This window comes from Ammodytes marinus, assembly GCF_949987685.1.
Source record: "Ammodytes marinus genome assembly, chromosome: 4".
NCBI classification, from domain to species: domain Eukaryota; kingdom Metazoa; phylum Chordata; class Actinopteri; order Uranoscopiformes; family Ammodytidae; genus Ammodytes; species Ammodytes marinus.
This window is the reverse complement of record NC_137233.1, coordinates 31351416-31361186: the sequence shown is the minus strand read 5'-3', so window position 1 is coordinate 31361186 and position 9771 is coordinate 31351416.

The window sequence follows — 9771 nt, the reverse complement described above, 5'->3', positions numbered from 1 at the left end:
CTTGAAACCTGTGGCCTGCTTAATAATGTGGAACGTCCTTGTTAAGTAGATTTCCTTTGATTGGGCTTACTTAGCAAACTGATTATCACAGGTGTCTGAGATTGATTTCAATGATCCAAAGCGTCCTGAGACACAATACCATCCATGAGTTAAAATTAAATACAAAAAAATGTATGTTTATGACACTTAATTCCAATTTGCATAATAATTTGGAACACAGTGTAGACTATAAACAGTTTTGCCAGCTACTGAGTGTTTGGCTCATTGGAAAACATTATGTGGCTGCACCTTTGACCACCTTTTTGTTGGTGCAATAATTGCGTTTTCACATTGGGTCAATAAAGGGGAGGAAGGTGGGCTCTGCAGCCTGCAGCAACAGATAATAGTGACAGATCCTGCAACATACATGGCTGATATGAAAAGAACGTTCAGGGACGAGGAAGTGTTCCCACACAAACACACACACACACACACACACACACACACACACAATAACACTGTTAAAAAGAATAAAGCCAGCAATGTGTTGATATTGTCATGAAATCCAATGTAAAGACCAAAACATAGAATGCGACTTCCACCACTTGTCTTTGGCCCAAAGTCTGTTCTCTCTTACTGAAGATGTAAATCTTTAAAAATGGAGAGCAGACTTCTTTCATTTTCAGATCGAAGACATTTAGTTAAACAGCTGGGCACAGCATTTTGTAGCAAACGCTACATACTCATTATCTTCGCCAGGGAAATGGTGTGGCCCGCTGATGTGTTTTAACTTTTTAATAGTTTTTTTGGACAACAATGGAGCTCTATGTGACAGAGGAAGAAGCTATACCAGGCTTTTACTGCACAAATGGATTCAAATCCAAATAAATGTGTGCCTTAATCAATTAAGAATCCAACACTTCATCAATGGACTGACCCAATTTATCCTGTCCATATACATGCAGGTAGGACATATACTGTATACAGCCTTGATATATTGGATCTGTAAAAAAATTAAAAAAGGTATTGAACAACTTAACCTCAAAAGCAATTTTGGGTCTGAACCCTGAGGTCCATCTCTGTCTGTGTGTCTCCTGTTTGCGTCAGGCGAGGAAGGAGTGCGTCTCCTCCTCTCTCCTGCTCTGAGGTGAAACAATAGGGCTGGGGCTTAAAAAAGGAACTCCATCTTGATATACTCCTTCCTGTGACTGTTTTCAAGTCTTTCAGCTAAACTGGAGCACAGAGGGCGTAGTCACCAAAACTTAAAGAATAATTCCAGTTATTTTCAACCTGGGCCTCATTGTCCTTCTTTTTGACATTATCGCAGCAGGCATGCAAGGTCTCACTCTTAGTCACCTTTTCACTTTTACTTGTATTACATCAGAGAAAAAATAGGATCCATAAATGCCATCAGTTCTGAGGTCTATTAGTATCCTTCGTGTATTTATTTTATTTCATGTTTTCTGTATTGTGGCTTTGAACATGTCAGTATATTAAGTCTAACTTTTAATCGTATGTTTTTATCAGTAGCTTATATTTAAGTTACTTTATCAAAAAACTTAGAACCCTTTAGACAAATAATAGGCAAGGGTCTAAGGGCAGCGGTTGTCATATTGTATAATAACTGCACTGAGGCAAATGGCTATTTGTGATATAATATTTGGCCATATAAATAAAACTGATTTGTTTGGATATTTTGATTGAATGGAAGGAGCTATTGAAGCTATCATGGTTAGTCCACAGTCAGTGTGTTTCCATGGCACAACTAGATTGGATAAAGACATATACCGAACTAGACACTCGAACGGACCGTGTCACTTGTCTGAGTATACATGGCCTTTCAGGAATCGGATAAATGTGCATGGCTGTCTCCACTACGCTAGGTGGCGCTGTAGCCCTTTCAACAAGTGGTTATAGAGCCACGTCCGGTTCCCTTCCGTCAATAATGTTTATATATATACAGTATATATACATATTCATATATATAAATTATTATATAGGGGAGAACGGGGGAATCTGAGGCATCGGGTAATGTGAGCCACCCCCTGTATCTAGGCAACGGAAAACATTTGTGGTCATGTGAGATATATGTTTTCAAGCCCCTCTCATTTCCCCATGGCCCTGAAAGAGAGGACCTTATGGTGCTGTGGTAAGCATGTTTCTTTCACCAAAAGAGGTATTTTGCATGTAAAAGTAAATTTTCTTGCTGTTAACTTAATCAACTGTTGTGCCAAAGCAAATGTATTCACGTAGAAAAACTTCTATCATACGTGTTGATGAACTACCAACATATGAAACCATGTGATGCTGATAACTGAAGATTAGCCTGAAATGCTAAGAGAGGTAGTTTTTTCTCAAATTGTGGTGGTGGGGGAAAGTGAGCCAAATGCTGTGGGGGAAAGTGAGCCATGTCTCACTTTCCCCCACCATAAGGCACAAGTTAAGTTTAGTCTTAAACATATTTGAATGTAATATTACATGACATATGTTTTATTTTAATGTCATACACATTGTAGAAAAGCCATCATGCCAAGGAAATACACCAGGAAGACGACTTGGGGCATCCACATGGAAAGAGCACCTTCTCATTTTTCCCTGTAACCTTCAGGGCTGGAATGTAGAGTAGGCCTAGTTGTAGAGTATGACAGGCTGATGTTATAATCCAGTTGGGTCTTCTTCTGTGTTCTGAGTCCCAGGCTGTTCTCGCTGGTTCTGATTTTCCTATGCTTTGACCCCCAGACACTAGCTGGCTCTAAGGGTTCTGTGTTCTGACCCCCAGACTGTGTTCTAATCTAACTGGTTCTATCTTTCATTTGAATCTTATTAAAACCTTTTAAATTATAATATGTTCTATTTGATTTTGTTCAGAGTTACTTTCAAGTGTTTAGAAAATTTGCTTTCCTTAATTGACCAAACCCCATCATTCTTTTACTAGTCCGACATTAGTTCTGGAATGTGTGGCTAGCTTTCAGGATTCTTACTGTTACAATATGTGTTGTTATGGTAGTTTCAGAGTGGAAAAAGTAAGTGGATCAGTTTACCCCACAGCTGGGGTAAAGTGAGCCACATGACAACTTTTTTTAAAACAATCATATTTTCAGTGCCCTTTGTCTTGAAAAAATTCTGCTAATGCCCATTTCTAGGAAACATCCTGAATTAATGGGAAATGTGTACATTTGAGTGATAAATCATTTTAGCTCGCTTAGAGGGGAGCAAATGTAAAAAGTGGCTCAGATTACCCCGTTCTCCCCAAAATATAAATATTTATTTATATTTATATTTTTATATACTATCTATGCAATAACCCTACTATTTTTTACGTTGTCTCCTTCCACTTCCTTGTGAAATCCTCCGCAGGGATTATTGAGCAAACGCAGAACGAGAACTCTGATATGCGATATCCGATCCCTGTATACACGCAGAGAGAATGCCGACTATGAACGATTTATCTAGGTGTTCTTATCCGACTTCGCTTGTCCGTTAATGTGCCGATTTGTGTGCGAAGTAGATCAGATAAAGGTGTTTAAATGCATTTTACAAGTCCTGTTGAAGTCTTATTCGTTTATTTACCCGGTTATGAGTCTGCATGTAAACGCACTGAGTGATTCCATACACAACATCAAACAGAAAGAACTCAGAAGCACATTGGTGTATCCTTGGAAAATATTATTGACTTGTGATGTCTCTCAACACTGAATCCTGTAAAACTGAGTTGTTGAACTAATAGGACGCAGGAACAACCTCTTGTGTCATGGCAGTCTAATTTTAGCTTCCCCTCACGTCATGACAAGGAAGAAAACACAGCTGGGGGGTTGTTTTTGTTCTTCTGTGAAAACATTGTGACAAGAGTACAATATGATACGTTTATGACAAAGAAAAGCTATAAAAATAAGATTTATGACGTGCAAAAAACTTTTAATTGTTTTCAAATGTTTATAGACTTGTCTCGTATAATATCATGTCTTAACGTAACGCCTCCCATTTCTGGAACAACACTTCTGTATGACAGTGATTTGCCTTGACAAGCTGATACGTTATGAACCGTCCAGAGCCCTTAGGTCGTCTGGGACAGGTCTACTTACAGTCCCTAGAGTTAGGACTAAACAAGGAGAAGCAGCTTTTATTATGCACCAAAAATCTGGAACAAACTCCCAGAAAACTTGAGGTCTGCTGCAACTCTCAGTTCTTTTAAATCGAGTCTGAAGACTTTTTTGTTTCCATTTTAACCTGCAATTTTTATTTTATTTGCTTCTTTTATTCTCTTTTAAATGTTTTATAATGTGTTTTATGTATTTTAATCTTGCCCCTGTAAAGCACTTTGAGTGGCCTTGTGTCTGAATTGTGCTATATAAATAAACTTGCCTTGCCTTGCCTGACAGGAACTAATAATGTTTTTTTTATTTTTTATAATTATAATAAAGTACTTCAGTAAGGACTGCCCCAGTTTACCATTGCACGTCTCAACTGTTTTTTTTTTAATTATTATTTATCAAAATTGATCAAGCCGAACAAGGGATATATAAGGGAATTTTTATTCTGAATTCTTGTTCCTTGTCAAAACATATGTTTCGATCAATGCAACGCGAGCACCAACAGATCGGTCAGAGATTTTATGTTTCTTAATTAGCAGATCATGTACAGTAGCCTGATCCTACCAGACCATTGTACAATTGACAAACGTTAACTCACTTGCAGGCGGGTGTCTGTTGAAGTTTAAAACTACTGGATCTGCCCAGTGCCACTCTGGATCTGCATAACGTTTGGTTGTGACGTATGTCATGCGCCGGCTTCTGAGCCACTCCCTATGTTCGCTGATTGGACCGGCAGAAATCTGGCCAGAGAAAACCTAAGAATAAATCGCAGGCCCAGACCAAGGGCCCAGACTGACTACTGAAGGGACATAAAAATTGAGCGGAAGTAGGTAGGCGGGCGGTGCCAGGCTACATGTACAGTAGCCTCTCGCTGCTAGTCTAAAGCAGAGAGGAGAAGTGAAGGTCTGATAAGCTCCCGTCTTTCTCAATCCACATATTTCTTACATTTTTAAACTTGTATTCAGACACAACCAACACTGACTCAAGTGAAATAATTTTAAGGCAATTAATCAGAATTGTTACAGTTCCCTGTGGAGTCACTAAGGGATACAACTTTTTCTTAAATATGCAGTTGCACTCTCCAAGACCGGAAATGAAATATTGAACAAAACATTCAATATCCTTGAATCCTTCCCATTCTCTTCAACACATTGTTAGTAAACCGAATGTAGCCTACCTATTAGTACGCTGGTTTTAATATTTTCAATAGCATAATGCAAATTAAAACACTTGCTGACATTTATTCATTGGATTTGACTTTAATCAAATTAATCACTGTGGATTTCAGTGGCAGCTATTAACTGAAAAGGAACAATACATCCATCAGGTTGTTGTCATGGGAAGCAATACGTCTAATGATCTTATTAATGTAAGCACAGATCACACAGCTTGGTGAAACCACACTAGATTAACCTGAACTGACCTCTGTCTCTCTGTGTTATGAGTGTGTTCAATAATGTGCCGGTCAGCATATTTGCATGCAGTTGACAACACAGGGAGTAAGTGCATTTAAAGGTCACATATTATGCTAAATGCACTTTTTAAAAATGTGTTCTAACATATCCATGGGTCCACGGTGTGCCTAGAGACTGCCAAAATATTTGAAAAAATAACAATCTCTCCTTTTCTCACTCTCCCCCTTTCTGAAACCCCCACCCCTCCCCCCCAATATACAGGTCCTTCTCAAAAAATTAGCATATTGTGATAAAGTTGATTATTTTCCATAATGTAATGATAATAATTGAACTTTCATATATTTTAGATTCATTGCACACCAACTGAAATATTTCAGGTCTTTTGTTGTTTTAATACTGATGATTTTGGCATACAGCTCATGAAAACCCCAAATTCCTATCTCAAAAAATTAGCATATCATGAAAAGGTACTCTAAACGAGCTCTTAAAGAGGACCTATGATGCTTTTTGACTTTTATGACCTATAAACGTTGTTATGATGATTCATAGTCATGCTTAACCATACTAAATTATCAAATAATGACTTACATGCATTTCGACGTATTCCCTGCTGACCGTCTGGGGTGTCTGTGCAGAGCACTAAACACTATTCTAGCCAGTCGAGAAGTCACGTCTTCAAAGCGGTCTACCCTTTCATAATTCGTGACGTCGCATAAAAATTTGTGACGTGACCACGCGGATGTTTCCATGTATGGTAATGCTGTCACTTCCCTGTTCGTGTCTGCCTCGCGCCCTTATAGGTCCATGCTCGCGCTTCCCGCCACTGAAAGTGTTCCGGAAGGAAGGTAACCAATCACAACGGAGTGGGGTTTGCAAGAGGGGGGGAGGGTAGCGGAGATGGCCGATGCACAGGCGGAGGGAGCAGAGATTGCCGAAGCACACACACTCAAGTGTTGACAGGACGTGCTGGATCGCCAAAATAAGAGAAAGAGCTTCCCGAAAATCTACATAGTTTTTTGTGATGTGATTCGTGTCAGGTTGCTCTATAGCAGTGTAAAACAAGAAATTAAGACCAGAAAAGTAGAATAATAGGTCCTCTTTAACCTAATCATCTGAATCAACTAATTAACTCTAAACACCTGCAAAAGATTCCTGAGGATTTTAAAAACTCCCAGCCTGGTTCATTACTCAAAACCGCAATCATGGGTAAGACTGCCGACCTGACTGCTGTCCAGAAGGCCATCATTGACACCCTCAAGCAAGAGGGTAAGACACAGAAAGACATTTCTGAGCGAATAGGCTGTTCCCAGAGTGCTGTATCAAGGCACCTCAGTGGGAAGTCTGTGGGAAGGAAAAAGTGTGGCAGAAAACGCTGCACAACCAGAAGAGGTGACCGGACCCTGAGGAGGATTGTGGAGAAGGGCCGATTCCAGACCTTGGGGGACCTGCGGAAGCAGTGGACTGAGTCTGGAGTAGAAACATCCAGAGCCACCGTGCACAGGCGTGTGCAGGAAATGGGCTACAGGTGCCGCATTCCCCAGGTCAAGCCACTTTTGAACCAGAAACAGCGGCAGAAGCGCCTGACCTGGGCTACAGAGAAGCAGCACTGGACTGTTGCTCAGTGGTCCAAAGTACTTTTTTCGGATGAAAGCAAATTTTGCATGTCATTCGGAAATCAAGGTGCCAGAGTCTGGAGGAAGACTGGGGAGAAGGAAATGCCAAAATGCCTGAAGTCCAGTGTCAAGTACCCACAGTCAGTGATGGTCTGGGGTGCCATGTCAGCTGCTGGTGTTTTGGCACCTGCTCACAGTGCCAAAACTACTGGTAAATGGTTTACTGACCATGGTATTACTGTGCTCAATTGGCCTGCCAACTCTCCTGACCTGAACCCCATAGAGAATCTGTGGGATATTGTGAAGAGGAAGTTGAGAGACACCAGACCCAACACTGTGGATGAGCTTAAGGCCGCTATCGAAGCATCCTGGGCCTCCATAACACCTCAGCAGTGCCACAGGCTGATTGCATTGACATTGAAGCAGTCATTTCTGCGAAAGGATTCCCGACCAAGTATTGAGTGCATAACTGAACATAATTATTTGAAGGTTGACTTTTTTGTATTAAAAACACTTTTCTTTTATTGGTCGGATGAAATATGCTAATTTCTTGAGATAAGGATTTTTGGTTTTTCTTAACTTTTTTGCCAAAATCATCAATATTAAAACAATAAAAGGCTTGAACTACTTCAGTTGTGTGTAATGAATCTAAAATATATGAAAGTCTAATGTTTATCAGTACATTACAGAAAATATTGAACTTTATCACAATATGCTAATTTTTTTAGAAGGACCTGTACTCCAGTCAGAATTCTCCTCGTTTCTGACCTCAAAAACTGGAAATCCAGAAGCTTCCACTGTGCAGCCCACACCCCTATTTATTATTGGTCCACGGTCCTGACAGACAGAGGGCGAGGCGTATCTGGCTTCGCTTCCGGACAGGGGACGGGGGGAGCTCAAAGATTGTATATTTACGAGGGGAGCTGCAGCTCTTTTTAAAAAATAGGCCATTGTGAGATTAGCTGAACATCAGCATAGTACAATAAATTATCTGAAAGTTTTTTTCAGCAAACAATTAAAGAAAAACGTATTAGGGACCACTAAGACCATATAATAGTATTGTATAATAGAACCGAAAAGTGTATAATATGGGAGCTTTAAAGCAAGAATGCAAAATTCTAATCGGGCAGTAATGCAAGTGTGTGCAAGATTCATTCAAGATTCAAAGATCAGGAAGTCAATTGTGTTCTACCCATAACAGCACATTCATTGTGACTTTATCTCTTACTGTGACAAGAAAGAAAAGGGCCAGAGAAGTGTAGTGCATGGATTATCAATAACATAATTCCACAGATTTTTCCTTTTTCTTTCAAAGGAATAGTCCCACATTTCAGGAAACCCACTTTCTTGCTTCCTTGCTGGGAGTTGAGAAGATTGAGACAACTCACACTACAGCCTGCAGCAGCCGTAAACTCACTAGTGCATAATAAGGAAACAAAGCTGTGTCTCAAGGTAACACAATCCACCGTCCAGCACCTCTAAAGTAGCTCATAAACATGCTGCATCTTGTTCCTTTAATCTGTACAAAAAGTGAAGTGTAAAAGATGACATGCTGTGATGTCAGGGGGGTAATGGGCCAGGCTATTACTTGGCAGGGGGCAGTTACTTCCCGCAGTGTCAGCTGGTTGCCTGGCAACTGCTGTGAGATAGTCTATAACATTTAGCACACAATTTCCATAAAAAAGCAAATTGTGGTTTTTACACAGATTAAACAAATAAGGGGTTAACTAGTGAGAGGTGCTAGCAGGTGAATGTATTTGTTTTACCTTTACAAGGCCGGATGCCGTTACTTGTTGAGGTAGGCCCACATTTTTTTCTCCTAATCTTGTTGTAGAATGTGGTTCTTAATGAAGGCGTTTTCTAAATATTCCTTTTATGATTACATCCTTTATTGTTCCCACACATTACACAGCCCATTGGTCTTTAGGCTTGTTTCAGAGCTGGTGTTTGTGGCAAAAGCTGCTGCGTGTTTAAAATCAGATATAGGTTACTTTAGTTTGGCAAACTGCCATTTCAGTTTCATTAATAATGAAGAGAAATGCAGCAGGGATAGAGTAGGCTACGTGTTTTTTAAAGGCAACATTAATCTTCTACTGAAGGACACATTGAGGGACAACTGGCCCCTTAACAGCCCCTGGATCTCAATCAATACCGGGCATGTGATACTGGAGCGAGGAAGACTGACATCAGTGCGGCCAAGAAACATTAAAGCATCTAATCTATAGGCAAAGTCACTGACAGTCACATCTCAGACTCAGATTCACCTCAGTGGCTTGCTCTAAAAAAACGAGCACATTTTAAACTCTTTACTTATTATTTAGTCTCTGACTTCCTCATTGTAATAAGAATCTGCCTTAAAATGAGGTGTTTGATAAACCCATAGGTAGCCTTCAGCATGTTTGGCTACCTGTTTGGCCTGTAAATGCAGAATGTTAGTTTCTGTAGCCTGTTTAGCGATATTTTAGACAAATGATCCACTGCCAACCAGTTTCCTACTCCATCCATTTAAGAGTAGATGTTAAAAAAAGTATGTACAATCTAGCATTTTCAACATAAAAGACAACATATCATACACCCTTAGCACCTTGTTCTGAAATATCATATTTCCACATTCATACAGTCAATTGAAGGGATGACATTGTCACATGATTTAAATGACATGACCTGGGGTAA